The sequence below is a fragment of the Delphinapterus leucas genome, chromosome 8 (assembly GCF_059928025.1).
Source record: "Delphinapterus leucas isolate spDelLeu-1000000601 "Yukka" chromosome 8, BTC_Dleu_Yukka2, whole genome shotgun sequence".
Classification (NCBI taxonomy): Eukaryota; Metazoa; Chordata; class Mammalia; order Artiodactyla; family Monodontidae; genus Delphinapterus; species Delphinapterus leucas.
Window position 1 is genome coordinate 72,527,240 of NC_143136.1, and position 16,329 is coordinate 72,543,568.

Here is a 16,329-nt window from a genome sequence, read left to right on the forward strand (position 1 = left end):
ACTCACCTCGCTTCACCCCAGACTCTACTTGCTGGCAACAGAGAGACGCTGTCTTACTCGGGGGGGCACCCAGAAAGTTCCTCTGTGACCACAGAAAGCTGGGAAGAGAACTGCAAAAAAGAAAACCGGTCAGCATACCCGTCCTCCGACGCAAGAAGCACAGAGCTTATAAAACTAGCTACAACCTGGCTTCCCTGGCGGCGCAGTGGTTGAGAGTCCGCCTGCCGATGCGGGGGACGCGCGTTCGGGCCCTGCTCCAGGAGGATCCCACGTGCCGCGGAGCGGCTGGGCCCGTGAGCCGTGGCTGCTGAGCCTGCGCGTCCGAAGCCTGTGCTCCGCGATGGGAGGGGCTGCGGCGGTGAGAGGCCCGCGTGACGCAAAAAAACAAAAAAAAACACAAAAAAACCACAGCTACAACCAGGACTCCAGACAAAGCAGTGATAGAGAGGAAAGAGCTGTCAGCATCTACATACTCTTAACAGGGGAAAAAACAGGGTGATGGGCTGGCAAATGCAAGAAAACTCATTCCTCCTCCCGGTACCCTCTGTCCAAGTGACCCAGGGACACTGACTGAAAGCCCCTTGTCTTGAGCAAGGTATTGCAGTGTCCGGACTACCTTCTCTATCTCAGGTTTTCTCTTTAAGTGATGCTAATGGGTTTGCAGCCCAACGCACAAATGTCTCAAAGGTTTGAGATATCGAGCCAAGAACCTCTCTAAAGCACTCAGGGCGCTCAAGTTCTCCAGAACAGTTTCTTCCCGTATTTCCTACCTCACTCTTCACAGGTCCCAGCTCTCTATACGACTCATCATTTCCGAACACACCGTCCAATCTCACACCTTTGCTCTCCCCAGTCCCTCATCCTGAAACCCCTCCCCCACTCTGGAGATGAGTCATTCTCCAGGCACAGCTCAAGTATCACCTGCCTGCCCACCCCACCCCACCCACCCACCCGCATGGAACCTCGCCAGTCCTTCCTCTGCAGTCAAAGCACCTTGAGAGTGGTAGAATGCAGGGTACCTGCATTCTAGCATTTGCTTCCTGCTGCCTTGACCTCCCCTCCTCCCCGTTTCTCAAGGGCTGGTCTTCCCTGCCGTCCCCTACATCACCCTCCTGCTGTAATCACAAGTAGAGGCAGATATCAATGCATGTTTGTTCATTAAAGGATTCCAACAAGAGGTTCTCCATGACTGACTCGGAGTCCATTTCCTTGGGAAATATTCGTTTTTACTGCTACTCTGGTACTGGAAGACGTTCTTTTTCAAGGGTGCTATCTATGCTCAAACACACGGACAACCGGGCTCTAGCTCAAGTCAATCCCTTTGCAGCAACGCTGCCGGGCTTCACTGCCAAAGAGGACGGATCGTGTGTAGTCACGTTGGAGCCAACAAAACCACCTTGGCAGGGCACCGGAGTGTAATAGGTTTGTGCATGCAAAGTACGGGTGGAGGCCTTTTCTCCCTTGTAAGTCTGTTTGATGAGTTCTACAAGACATGCCCCCCTTACCCACTGCGACTTCAAAGATAACAACGGAGCACGGGAGCTTTTCTCTGGGAGGAAACCAGGGACCGAGGCAGGACACAGGTCCAGTCTCCCCCCAACTTCAGGACAGCTGAGATCTCATTCAAGGAGAACGCAGAGGAGAAACCTACACAGTCCAGGTGGTCACCCTCTGTCAAATCTCACCTCATGTTAGGCGATAGCCCATAAACTCTGCCAAGGCTTCTGAGCGCTCCAAGTTTTTCCCTCCCGGGGCTGCTGACCTCAGTGGTAGTATTTAAGCATTCACTGCAGGACAGCACCACCTGGTGCACAGCAGCACAAATATCTGAGGCATCCTCCTATTATTCACTCATAAAAGGGATCACCTGCCTCTTCACCGAGACTCTGGCAGCCAGGGAAGGAATCCATCTCGCAGCTGCCACAAGGATTTCAGCCAACCTCCTTCCACATAACACACCTCAGCAGAAAAGGCAGTCGCCTCTTCTGTCCCAACCACAGCCAACAGACAAATCTAAAAGAATAGCCATCACAGCCCACGACATGCCTGCTGTCATGCAGACCCTCTGCCCAGAGCACCCACGGACCTGCGTGCACTCTTATAACTACATCTCTAACAGGTGATGCACACACGTGCTTTCTCTCTGGCCTCTTCACCTACAACAACCCATTTGTTACTACCTCTGTAAGGGCGGGGTGGGTGGGGCAGTCCTTTCTGAGTTTAAGATGACAAAGACAGCTCTGTAAATTACAGAGTCACAGAAGTCCCAAGGGGAGGTGACTTCCTGCAAGAAGGACTGTCCCTACAGTCTGTTTTTGTGGTGATGAGATCACAGAGTCTAGATTCTGTATTCAGTCCTACATGGGTTTTAAGGGCCATATTCAGTAATTACAGAAAGGAAAAACGGAGGTCAACGAGACCAGAGCAACTCTGAGTGGTGTTTGAGAAGTTACTTATAACTACAGTTAGATCACTCATCCACCAGACTCAGAAGAGACACTAGGCCTCGAGTTTTCAATTGTCCTTTAAAATCAATGTTAGATGAGGAAAAAAATGGAACTTTTTACTTTTTTACATTTTCTCATTTCACCACTCCTCCACCCAAAGGGTTCCATTCAGTTTCAATGCACAGTCCAAAATTTGGGCCCAAGACAGTTTTGAAAAACAAGCATTATGCCACAAAATATTCTCATGTAAACTGCAAAAGAAGACAACATACACTTATTGGAGGAATTTTTATGGAACCTAAAACACAGAAGTTCAGAGACCAGGTGAATGATTGCCAATGATTGCCTTCAATTGCCAATCACTACCTTTTCATTTTCATGGATCTAATTTCCAATTAGTTCCCAAAAATAAAACCTGAAAAGGCTTTTGAGGAGAATTATTAGGGTTTACCTCCTGGTCATCACTGTTTCAAAGATGAACAGAGAGACTTTAAAGTTGTTTATTCAACAGAAATAAGCTTTTTTCTCTTAAGTATCCTTCCAGAAACCTAGCATTGGGCATCCTCGGACCACAATGACTAGGGGTTTGTGTTTATCGTCCAAAGCGTGTGTCCGGCGATTTCGTGTGACAGTCCAAGTCCTCCAGTGGTACAGGGTCTTGCTGCAGTGAATGCTACTCCATAGAGGGTGAGGCCCAGAGAGGGTGACCAGCGTGATGAAGCCCACAACTTTCACTGGGTCACACCCCGCTCTGAGAGCTCATGCATCACAGTGGAAAACAATACCACAGAAATCCTTAAGCCAGTAAAAGGAAGCTCTTGTCTTTGTTTTGTTTCATTTTGAATGTTGGTGCTTAATAGAAAGCAAGCTTAAATAAAGGCAAAAAATAGGAAGGAGGAAAACTCTGGGGACTCGGCATCCATCTGGGACTCGAGCAGCAACAGGCATTATATAAAAATACTTATTTCCATTTCAAATCTTGTGGCTTCCATTTTCCTTAATACAGGTGTAGTGCTAGTACCATTAAACCTATCAAGTACACGGAGGTGGTTTCAATCCTCACCACCCACCAGAATCTCCTGGGGAGCTTTAAAAATTCTGATGCCCAGAAGAATTAAAACAGAATCTCTGGGGACCCAAATGTTACTTTTTAAAGCTGACCAGCTGATTCTAATGCATAGCCAGGACCTGGAACCACTGCCCCTGACCTATCCTCAGGGTGTTTTCTTCTGTCGCAGCAGGTAGGGAGCAGGAAATATTTATGCCTAAAAAAAAGGAATGGGAGGAGAAACACAAATGGACAGGGAGAGGGCTGGAGGAAGCTGGAGTGAATAACACCTTGCAGGGGATGATCGCTGGAGTGGGTGTGAGGTAGGGCCTGGGGGGTGCACACTCCCCACAGAGAGGACGGGGTGGGGACAGACCGGTCATTCCCCAAGTAAGCCCTGGATAGGCACTGTCATGGAGTTGGTGAGAGGAAGCAATTCACAGCTCATCGGTAAAGACCATCCCTATGTCAAGGGTTTGCTATGTGAGAAGTGATTATAATATGATGGTTTTCAGATGTGAAGACCTGGATTTACCACTATGATTTCTCCTGGTTCTTCCAGTAACAGTACTGACAGGTTTGGTTTTTTTTTTAACTGATAACCCATATTTTCTTGCTCACTAAATCTGACAAAGCACACCCTCATTACAGGGTAACTGCCTCGAGTTACAATGCCCAAAGAACAAAGCTTTCCTAGGCTCCTATGAGAGCTGAATCGAAACTTGATCTCAATTAGCATCATGATGTTCTCTCAGATGTGACAGTGCGTGGATAAGAGATGCTGGGTACCTGGGGGAAGGGTGAGGACTGCAGGGAACACCGTCTCCAGCTGAGGACAGCTAATTCTATTCTCACTTCCTTGTTCCTTAGTTCGTAGGGCTACCTGCTCTCTACCTGTCCTGTAACAGAGGGACAAAAATCAGGCTGTCCAGCTGGGATGCCTCCTTCCCAATTTCAGTCTCTCATGGAGGAATTAATCAGTTTTACATTATCCATCCATTACCAGTGTTGCCCAAAGTATATCCTGCAGGCCATCTGTACCAGAAGGACCTGGGCCATTCCTGGACGCCCCAGGCTGCATACGAAGGGAATCATAATATCTGGAGTACAGCCCAAGAGTCTGCATTTTAATCAACCACACAGACACAACGGCCTGTGAACCCATCATAAACCCTCAACAACTCCTCCTTTGAAATAGGTTTATCAGAGGTGCTGCTAAATCTCTCCATAACCTCTGCCACTTCCCAACTGGGCTTTCATTAACTCATCCTCCTCCGTGGTCTCCCAGGGTATCTGGTCTCTCCAAGGTACACTGCATGGCCATTTACTCAATACCACTGCTGGCTCAAAGCTCCCAACTCAAGTCACGCTTTTCTGAACGCACACCTGATGCAAAACTTCTCTACCAATTTCAATTGAGGGTTTCAGGTCTGCTAGTTCTCTCTCCCAGCTAAACCTCAAGCTTCTTGAAGGCAGGGCCCACATCATCCCTCTGTATCTTCCACAGGGCCCAGTACCTCTTAGGTTCCAAGAGCAGTGGTGGACTAACAGACCAAGCTCTTGCTTCAGCCCTGGGTTTTCCTTCTTTCACCTTCTTCTCGTTCTCCCTGGGAAAACTTTCATTCTCTCCTTTCCATAACGAAATTGATTCAGGCAAAGGTGGGAGAAAAGATTTACATACTAGTGGGGAAAGAGTGGGGGGGGGTGAAAGTCATTAGCCAGCAACCTCAACTCTCCAGCAAACACCTAGAAACCAAGAAGATCTATTTAATCCCTGAAGCTGCCAAAATCAGTAACTAAATTCACACACAATTCAGAAGAGAACTTCCCAGCTTCTTCCCATTTTTCTCCAACACCTCCTTCCCAGGCCCTCCCTGAGAGCTAGTTTACTCCTCTTCTAGATAGAACAGGAGGGAAATATTTGTTTTTCCCGGTCACCATAAATTAAGATGGTGGAGGGCGATTGCTAGATCAAGGCACAATGAAAATCCTGAGAAATTATGCCTGACAGGAGACAATGTATAAAATCCCAAACAGCAGATTACAGGCAGTTATAGTTTAAATAGCCTTTCAATCCCCAAAACTGTCCAAGAACACCTAAACAAAGCATTTCAAAATAGCACCATTAGTGGCTCTGAGAGATCACCCCAGGCACTAAGAGAAGGTTATTTTCTTTTCAGTGGATCTCCAGTAACTACATTCAGTGTTCTCAAAAATAGGAATGGGCACTGGGGAATTCCCTGGTGGTCCAGTGGTTAGGACTCAGCGCTTTCACTGCCCTTTCACTGCCATGGCCAGGGTTTGATCCCTGGTCGGGGAGCTAAGATCCCACAAGCCGCAGGATGAGGCCAAAAAACAAAACAAAACAAAGGAATGGGCACTGTATCCAACTGCAATGCACTGTCCCTATGTGGTCTCCAATACCAGTGACCATCAGAACAGACTTTCAAAGGCACACACCCCTAGGTGTTGCCATTCTGATTGGGAACCTTCCTTCTGGCTACTCTTACACTTGCCACGTGCTCTCCTCACTTCCCATCTACCTTTTCTTGTGGTACTTGTGAGTGAAGCTGCTCACCAGATCATAAACTTCCTGGAGCACAGGGATTGCACCTTTTGTATGGACACCATGCCCCCCATCTCTGCATCTCACAGCTGATGCCTACTGACAGGCTGGAAGCCCTACAGCCGGATGATCTTAAGGAAGGAGCTATCTAAATGAGCTGTTTTAAAACAGCCCAAGCATTTCTATAGTCTTTAAAGGTATTGGTTTTCCTGCTTTCTGACAGAGTTTTTAAAAATACAGGTTTAAATGTTAGAATTCTGTGATCAATGGGGCAAGCCTCGATTTACTTTGCAATCTAATCTGTACAGGACAGAGAGAGCCCAGGCATAAATTCTGCACCAAACTGCATGTGCCTGTCTGAACCGCAAAGGTTAGGGTGAGTTTATCCTTGATCTAAAGGAAATCTAACCTCAAACGGCTTCAATCATTCATCTAACTCAGAACTGATTATTGGGTAACTTCATATTTATGTCTCGATACGTAATAGCATTCAAGTACCGATTTGCTCTAGGTTTAGTAAAGAGAGCAATGAATTTAACTGGTAGTTCTATAATCATAAGGTTATGATTTATACTTGGTTCAACGAATTTTTTTTATCTAAATCGAGTTAAAAACTCAATCTATGTCCAGATTCACAAAAGTAACTCTCAGTTTTGTTTCAAGCTCACTGTTGAATATGCTACTTACACTCTGAGACCCGTCCATTTACAAACAAGCTACAACGACTCACCCAGTACCGAAAGCTTATCTCATCAGGTCTGGGCTGTCCAGGCCTTCTAGGCCTGGCCTGCTGTTTCCAGCTTCCACAGCCCATCCTTCCTTCCCCACAGCTGAAGCCTCTTGACCCTTGCCCGCACCCTCCCCTCCCTGGCGTGAGCCAGCGGGAATTTCTAGAATAAGAGATTTAAACAGCTCAAGCCAAGTTGTTCTTGCTGCTTAACCAGCCCTGACCTTGTTGTGTCTAATGACTGGGCTTCTCTCTCCTGCATTCCACAGGCCTGGGTGACCCTCTCGCTCGGTTCTGATAACTGAGCCCGGGCCCCTCGCTGGATAACCTGTAAGTCCTTGGGCTCCGAGGCGCTGCCTGCCTCTTGAAAATCCTCCAGGGGACCGGAGGTGCACCCTGAACCCACTGAGCTGCAGCTGGTCAGGGGACACAGGTGCTCCGTCAGGCTACTCTACCGCCCTGCGCCGCTCCCTGCCAGGCCACCAGCGCTGCAGACTCCCGTTCTTTCCTCCCGGCGCACAGGACTTCCAGCTGCAGGTGCCAGCACTGCTGTCCCCACCTCCGGGTGGAGGGTTCCTGGCCCAAAGTGGGCCTCACAAGGAAATGACTCATATCACAAAAAGCCGAGGGTCCTCTGGCCAGAACACAAATAAGTCACAGGATCTGAATCTTAACCTATCAGAAATTAAAACCTCAGCAATGAGACATCAACAAAGCAAAAGCAAATAGGATATATCTGTTCGCTGAGAATTCAACACCCCCATGCTGCCTGTGGGTACTGAAGCCACGGCCCCCTAGTTCACTAGTTCCAAGATGAAACCCGAGGAAAATCAGAGAAATGGCGGCAGGTGTGTCTTCCCTGGGTGGAGGGGAATCAGAGGACTTCTTGTAAACCACTTCAAAGCTAACATCTATGGCTACTGAATATGAAATACAGAATATGAAAATAACTAGATAATTCTCTGCAAGAAATCAAGTCGTCTTCTAAAACGCTATTAACAAAGCTAAATTTATATGTACATTTTTATCCACAGCCTTAAAAAAAAATCAGCCATTAAAAACTCTAGATGGCTAAACTGTCTTCCATTTCAAAATAACATAAAAACAGCAACCTTCATTTTCTGGTCAAAGCTTATTTTTGCAACACCTATCATTTTCTACAGAATTCTAGCATTTTCTGCTTCCTACCACTATTTTGTAGGAAGACTCTTCCCCCTTGGCATTATATCTTTGCTTTTTGATCTTGTTAACAATCCTGAAAATTCCAACCTTGCAATTTTTTCAGTCCTGGCAAGGAATAACACACAGTCATTTAAAAACCAAAAGCAATGTCAATGTTTCCTCAATGACACAGCTGCTGTAAGTGACCAGTGAATAAAAATTTGGGTTTCTTTGTTGTTGGGTTTTTGTTTTGTTTTTGGCAGGGGCTGAGGGGATAGGTGTGGATAATGACTTCTCTCCAAAATAATTCTCAAAGTTATTGAACACATGGTCAAAAACAGTAAGGCATTAGTAAAGCAAGAAGTACTATGATAAAGTACTATAATAAAGCACAGTGAATATACATGAACAAAAGAGGTTGCTCAAGGACTCCAGACAGGAGAGGACCCACTCTGTGTGCCAGGCATTACATGGTGCACAAATTCTGTATTACAAACCCTAAAAAAAAAAAAAAAAAAAAAAATGAGGCATATGATCCAGCAATCCGACTTTTGGGTATTTATCCAAAAGAACTGAAATCAGGATCTCGAAGAGCTCTCTGCACTCCCACGTTCCCTGCGGCTTTATTCACAATAGCTAAGGCTGGAAGCACCCTAAATGCCCATCAACAGATGAATGGACAAAGAAAATGTGGCACATCTGTACAATGGAATATTATTTAGCCTCAAAAAAAGAAAATCTTGTCATATGCTACAACACAGATGCAACTTGGGGACATTATGTTTGCTCGATGAAATAAGCCAATCTCAGGAGCACAAACACTGCAAAGATTCCAATTCATATGAGGAATCTAAAGCAGTCAGACTCATAGAAGCAGAAGGTAGAATGGTGGTTGCTAGAGGCTGGAGTGGGGAGTGGGGGGGAAATGGGGTGTTGCTGTTCCATGAATATAAAGTTTCAGTGATGTAAGATGAAAAATTTATACCGATCTGCTATACAACACTGTGCTTATAGTTAACAATACTGGATCATACACTGCAAATTTAAGTTTTAAGTGTTTTTGTTTTTTTTTTTAAACCACAACTTTTTGAAAATGAGGAAACAGGCTCAGGAATTCAGATTATGCTGGTTTCAAAGCTCCCATCCCTTCTACTGCTTCATATGGCCTGCTTGCAAGAGAAGCATAAACAACATAGATTAGCATATAATTATGGGCTAAACTGCATAACAGAAAAGGAGAGGGGACAGGGAACCAAAGAAGGCTGAAGTAGTTGAGGAAAGCCTCAAAGTAGAGGGCAACTTAGGCCGACCCCTGAAGGTCAAGCTGAGCCCATGGAGACTGCAACAAGCCTGGCATCTGGGTGCAAACACTGGGCTGGTCCAAGCTTAGAAGGCATGGTAGGAAATCGCTTTCAAAGGCTGCAAAGGTAGCATTATGTAGAACAAACTCCATGCTTCCAGCTCGTGAACTAAACACAGAGGGCTAAAAATCAAAGCAACACCAAAGGAAGTGGTCAGAGTACCCTAAGCCATTTATAATCTAGCCCTCCAAATTTGAGTGTTTTTGGAATCCTGGAAAAGGCCTTGCTATTGACAAGTAAGTACAATATAAGAAGTTATAAGGCACAGCCCTCTATCAGGGTCAGTCTGAGTTAAAATGATCAGACTTCAATGATCAAAGTACGAACACCTCAAAAGGCTATCTGAGCAACCAAATAACGTACATCCAGGGCTTTCAAATCATCTCAGTTCCCCCACCAGGGATTGAGCCCAAGGTCAGGGCAGTGAAAGCGCCAAATCCTAGCCACTAGACCACCAGGGAACTCTCTCCAACCTATTTTTAAGTAGCAGAACATTTTTCTTGTACAATTTTGAAATGATGAAAAAGATATTGATCTCTCTAGAAAAAATTTTTAGCTGTCTTTAGTTCTCTTATTTTTTTTTTAAGATTTTTTTGATGTGGACCTTTTTTTTTTTAAGTCTTTATTGAGTTTGTTACAATGTTGTTTCTGTTTTGTTTTAGGTTTTTTGGCCCTGAGGCATGTGGGATCTTAGCTCCCCAACCAGGGATCGAACCTGCATCCCCTCCATTGGAAGGCAAAGTCTTAACCACTGGACTGCCACGGAAGTCCCTAATTTTTTAAATAGGAGTTTCCAAGTCCCCTCTCCAGCCCTTAAACTTTGACTTATGGCCTATATCTCACACTCTAGCCCTTAATTATATGCCACTCTATATTGTTTATCCTTTTCTAATATGTGGACAATATGGTGAAGTAGAAAAGACAGGAAATTTGAAGTCACAGTAATCTGGATTCTTGTGCTAGCTTGCCAGTATTTTTCATATATTTTTTTTAACTTTAGAGCAATCTTCTTCAGGTATGTGTGGGGGATATTAAATTTGAAAAAAATTCATCTTAAGTTCAGCAAGTCCTTCAGTTTTAATTTGTTATATTCTGTTCAATTTAAATAAAACTTACTATTTTATTTTAATGTCTGAAGTAAATTTCTGAATGGTAAAATTACTTTTCTGTACTTTTTTTTTTTTTTTTTTTTTTTGCGGTACGCGGGCCTCTCACTGCTGTGGCCTGTCCCATTGCGGCTCCGGACGCGCAGGCTCAGCGGCCATGGCTCACAGGCCCAGCCGCTCCGCGGCATGTGGGATCTTCCCGGACTGGGGCACGAACCCGTGTCCTCTACATCGGCAGGCGGACTCTCAACCACTGCGCCACCAGGGAAGCCCACTTTTCTGTACTTTTAAAGAAATTTGTACCTGAATGTAGATTGCTTTTGTCAATGGGAAAATAACTTTTAAAAAGAAAAGCCTTAATTTAGTTTCAGTTGAATGCGAGAAGGGCCCAAACCCTGCCCTCTGGCTTAAAACATGGATTCAAAAACCACTGGCAACTACCAAAGTGTGGGCAAAGGGTCAAATATTAGATGAATATGATGATTACTGCATCATTCATTTGTAAATAACCTGTTTTAAGTTAACCATTCGCCTTACATTGTCAATTACGGTATTATCTGTAAGATGGTCAGCTCTTTTAGCTTGGGGTCCTGGGCTAATGAGGTAAGGACTTGAGTCTCTTAGTTTCATGTAACTCCAGACTACAGACATTTCACAAAGGCACAATAGATGTTCTAAAACCACACCTGTACTAGCAAACAACTTCAAATCCCCTGGTAATGATCCATAGTTCAGAGGCTGTTTATATGAGTGGTAACAAATTATTACACTTTAACTTAATAAGCCCTGTGTTTCCCACAGTTGGTAGACAGAGAAAAGTAGAAGCACTACGGTGTCTAGAAAAAGACTATTGGACAGTATTTCGGGCAGGGGGGCGACACTGGCTACACCACACAACAGATATGTACATCCGAGAGGGTTATATCTATACCACTCAACAGGTGTGTATGTCCAAAGGGTTCTTGGCTATACCATACAACAGATGGATGACCTTGAACCAGTCTCTTAAATTTGCTCGCCCTGACCAGCTTCGTATGCAAAGTCAGCAAATTGAATTAGGTGTGTTCAAGCCCTTCCGATACTAAAATTCAATCTAAGTCCATAAACTCTTGATTAATTAACTCCGAATTTAACAAAATAAGGCACGTAAAATCCTTAACACAGTGGCGAGCACGCCATACGCATGTCACAAACGCCGGCGGCTGTTAATAAAATAAGGCGGTTCAGGTTTGTATGTGTTGTACACAGCGTATACTTGAGTATCTTTGGTGGGATTTTCTAAAGGAAAACAATCACACACTTTAAAGTCCTATTTTAATCAGCATCGTTAAATCAAAGGAGCCCCAATGAAACAATAAATTATGAAGCTCCACAGGAGAGGATATGAGCCTCTCAAAATCAACCGCTTTGTTTTGTTTTGAATTAGACTTTCAGTGAACTCTTGGCAGCACGCAGGTGGAAATCATGAGCGCTGTCGAGACTCACTGGCTCAGCACACATTAACTGAAAACGTTGCAGCTGGGGAAGCAAAGATCAGCGAGACCCTGCCTCTGGGTCCAAACAATGGCAAGCGATGAGTGTCCTAGGGGTACAAACTGTTGAAGGGTCTGGATAAGTACAAGGCTTCCGGAAAAAAAGGTCTCACACTAGCGTACCACAGATACTCTGTCTGGCCCACACGCTTTGTTGTAGTTTCTATTTGAGTTAGGTCGCAAACACTCAGAAATCCAGAGGTCATCTCTAAATAATGGTCTAGCTTCTCTTGGAAGTTTGGGAGTGCCAGCAGTATTGAGCCCGCATTCCTACTCTGCGACACCCCACGGCAGGCAGCCGTGCAGCCCCTTGACCTCCACTACTCCCTTAATTAACCCCACCACTGGAGCTGAGGCTCAGCCTTCCCCCTCAGCTCACTCCCTCGCTGGCTCAGGATCCCGTCTGCCTTTGCTCCCTCCACCTGCGTATAATCAAGGAGAGCTCAAGAGCTCTGGAGCAGAGACAACTGAGCTGGCACCTCCACTCTGCCACATACCAGCCATGTCATTATCTTAGGCAAGTAATTCATCTCTTAGCTTCCCATCTGCAAACCTGGGTATTAATAGTATTTACCTCATAAGGCTGGTGTGAGGGGAAATGCATCGTTACCTGCAAAGCGCCTCATACACAGCAACTGCTCTATAAATATTAAATGTTACTACTCTCTGGCCCCTGAAGGCATGTCAGTTTCAAACTTCTGTCCTAGAGCTGTAATAGTCTAAGGTTACCTAGTAAATTATTTTATGATCAAAAAGAAAATGGCATATGGTGAAAGCTGTACAGATACAGCTTAAGCATCATGAGACCCGCTACTCACAAAGGACAAATATTATGATTTCACGCACATGAGATACTTAGAAGAGGCAAAGGCACAGAGACAGAAAGTAGAATAGATGTTGGAGGGGCAGGAGGGAGTGGAGGATGGGCAGTTAGTGTCTAATGGGTATGGAGTTTCTCTTGGGGAAGATGAAAAAGTACCGGGGATGGATGGGTGATGACTGTGCAACAGCTGGAATGCACTTAACGCCACTGAACTATACACTTAAAAATGGTTAAAATGTAACTTTTGTTATGTATACTTTAAGACAATTTTTAAACAATGAATGACAGAGCCGACATAATTTCGTCTGCTGCTGTTTGCTAGAATCAAGTTGTTAATGATCCCAAAGACCCCCAATACACTACAGGTTCATGTTCTCAAAAGCCAACTACTGCATTTCCCATAATGGTTTAGGAAGAACTGTATTAACTATTTTAACAGCTGTGCAGCACAACCGTGGGCTTTCTTCTCAATCTGGAGGCCTCATGGGGATGACTCTGTAGCAGATACAGTTATGAGGCCAGTGGGATAGCCTTTTAATACCTGTCTACAGCAGTCGGGCTGTTCTTCCTTCATTATAAAATGCTCCGCACAGACACCTCATTGTCTCTTTTCTCTAAAAAATATACAAAATGGGCAGCTTCCTGCCAAGTACTATGTAACTGGCTGCCTTTGAACTGTGGGATGCCGGGTAACAGTGACAAGACGTTTTAATCTCCATGCCTGTTCTACAATAGCATTCAAAACGTGCACACACAAGAGTCTTGCCAGGCTGTAAATCAACAAGCACAAGAGAATGTCCCAAACTATTTCAGTCAGGGTCCTATTTTTTAATTTCTATATGTGGCTGCTTTCTGTGGCATCGGTCTTTCATTTTTTAAAAAAAGTACATAAAATATAAGCGAATTTAAAACTCTGAAAACTGCATTTAACCTGAGAAACACACACACACACACACACACACACACACACACATTATATCCAGTATACATCTGCAGTCTTCCAACTCAGAGCCACTGCAAATACTCATTTCCTAACCTTTACAGGGCCACCCCCCACGAGTTTACAATCTTGGGTCAGACAAACTGCACTTAGCTCCTTCTAAGAAGAAATTGCACTGCACTTCGAAATTTCTTAACTAAACTGACGCCTTTTTGGCAGCAATGCTGTTTGGCAGGAAAGATCCCTCTAAATATTACTGAATAATCAAAGTGATCGAATATATTTTATCTTTTAAATATTACATTTTGAGTACCAACCCAAACTTGGGATGGGAGAACTACCCGGTACCATGATTTCTACTGCTGCCTGAGAGTTAAGAGACCAACTACCCAGGTGACTGTAGGTCCTATATATAAACCCTCAAACACTGATGATCATTTTCCCCTGCTAAGACCGAAAAAAGTATTCCAGAAAGACAAAAAGGGAAAAGATCATAGGCAAAGTGCACACTTTATATCTCTTTAAAGCCCACATGTGCATCAAATGACAAGTATTTTTATACGCCAGGGATCAAAGGCAGAGAAGATAAATGTTTTAAAAACTCACAAAAAACAGCCTCAAACAAAACTGTCTCCATGTAAGAAATGGCTTCAATTTACTAGCCAGCATAGCAGGAAACTGTGAGCAGAGGAGTTGGTATTTTTGTGAGTAGAAAATGTGGCCTTCTCTGTCCAAGCTGCATCTACGCCAAATAACAAATCTTTATTAAACAGGGCTGGGAGAGTTGTTGAGTTAGGAGACAAAAAGAGAGTTATGACCCCAGATCTGCTGCTGTTATGGGCTGAATTGTGTCCCCCCCGAAATTCTTGTTGAAGACAACTCTCAGTTAAGTGAATGTGACTGTATTTGAAGACAGGGTCTTTATACAGAAATAATCAAGTTAAAGGAGAACCTAAGGGGGGCCCTAATCCAATATGACTAGTGTCCTTATAAAAAGGGGAAATTTGGAAACAGAGACGACGATGTATAGAGAGAGAAGATGATGTGAAGACAGTTATAAGCCAAGGAGGGGAGCCTAATACACATCCTTCCCTCTCAGGTTTCAGAAGGAACCAACCCTGCCAACACCTTGATCTTCTTTTTTTTTTAACATCTTTATTGGAGTATAATTGCTTTACAATGGTGTGTTAGTTTCTGCTTTACAACAAAGTGAATCAGCTATACATATACATATATCCCCGTATCTCCTCCCTCTTGCGTCTCCCTCTCACCCTCCCTATACCACCCCTCTAGGTGGTCACATGCACCGAGCCAACACCTTGATCTTGGACTTCCAACCTCCAGAACTCTGAGACAATAAATTTCTGTTGTTTAAACCACCTAGTTTGTGGGACTTTGTTAAGGCAGCCTTAGCCGACTAATACAACTATTTACCAACACATACGGTCTCAGATTCAACACAACCCAGTCCTCAGGGGCCTTTCCTTGATCAAGTGAACATAAGACAACACCCATGCAAATATCTTGTAAATCTACAAACGGCTATGTAGCAGTCAGCACTATAAGGCACAGTGGGTTACAGAAGAAATCTAAAACTCTTCCTACCCTCTCCTAATTGGCACAGGAATGTACAATGCGTTGCAAATTGACCACACCACTATAAATCAGGGCCAAGAATGTATTTTTTAAAAAGCAAATTCTATACTTATCAGCTCACCACCAAAAAAGCAGAGTCAGTTTTAAGACAGGATTTTTTCCCAGGACAAATGGCAAATACAGCGTAAATACTCTCATATTCTGTGAAGTCTGGATACATAAAGATGTGTTATCCTCTGTGTCTCACCCCCTTGGGACACAATTTTACTGCAGGAATATGATGTAACTGCCCTGCTTTTGTCCGCCAAACAGAACATAATATGCCTTCAATATGTCAGCCCGTTTTACCTCCCTAAATACATAATTGATTTTCAACATTTTATGCTCCAGTTACTGCCCCAAAGCAGATTGGGACAAGTTCACATTTCAAATGCTCCTTCTTTTCAAGTACAAAAGGAGTGACCAGAACAGTGAACGAACTCTCTTCAAGTTTTCTTGGAGGAGTCATTTGCTTGCCACTTCTCCAGTTTCTCTGTCACTCACATGTACATCCTCATGCATCAAAAAGGATCCAGAACTTACACAACTTGACTAAAAAACAGCCAAAACAGCCATATATTATACTATGAGAAACAACCAACAAGAAGAGAAGGAGGAATTGTCTTTATTTAGAACACTGAACAAGTAGCTAGCTACATTCCCAACAGAAAGAGAATTAGGACCAATGTCAAAAAAAAATTAAAAGCTTAAACTTCCCTTAAAAAAAAAAAAAAAGTAGAGCTATATATTTAGGTCATTTTATTTTTAACCACAGCCTTCTAAATGACCTGAATATCCCAACATCCACTCTAAATGACAAGTTTTGTAATTCCTATGAATAATTTAGTTGGGCAAATTTGTTTTACTTGTTGAATAAAAATGTTACTTTAGAAAATGACAAGCCAGTTTTGCCCACAATAATTTTCAGTCTGAACAGCTTCCATTCCTCTTAGGAAAAAATAGCATGGGAGGGGAGAGAGCAA

The 16,329-nt window shown here is 43.9% G+C and overlaps 1 protein-coding gene across 8 annotated transcripts in view; it reads right to left on the reverse strand.

Moving 5' to 3' along the window:
• The window catches only part of TANC1 (tetratricopeptide repeat, ankyrin repeat and coiled-coil containing 1), a 246,172-nt gene that overhangs the window by 192,079 nt on the left and 37,764 nt on the right, over positions 1 to 16,329 (reverse strand). For 7 of the 8 annotated variants that reach the window (XR_016393996.1, XR_016393997.1, XR_016393993.1 and 4 more), the window contains exon 2: positions 7 to 110. The exons of the other annotated variant lie outside the window; for it this stretch is intronic. The gene's annotated coding sequence lies outside the window, so the exon portion shown is untranslated. The remainder of the gene's footprint in view (positions 1 to 6; positions 111 to 16,329) is intronic. 8 annotated transcript variants of the gene reach the window in all.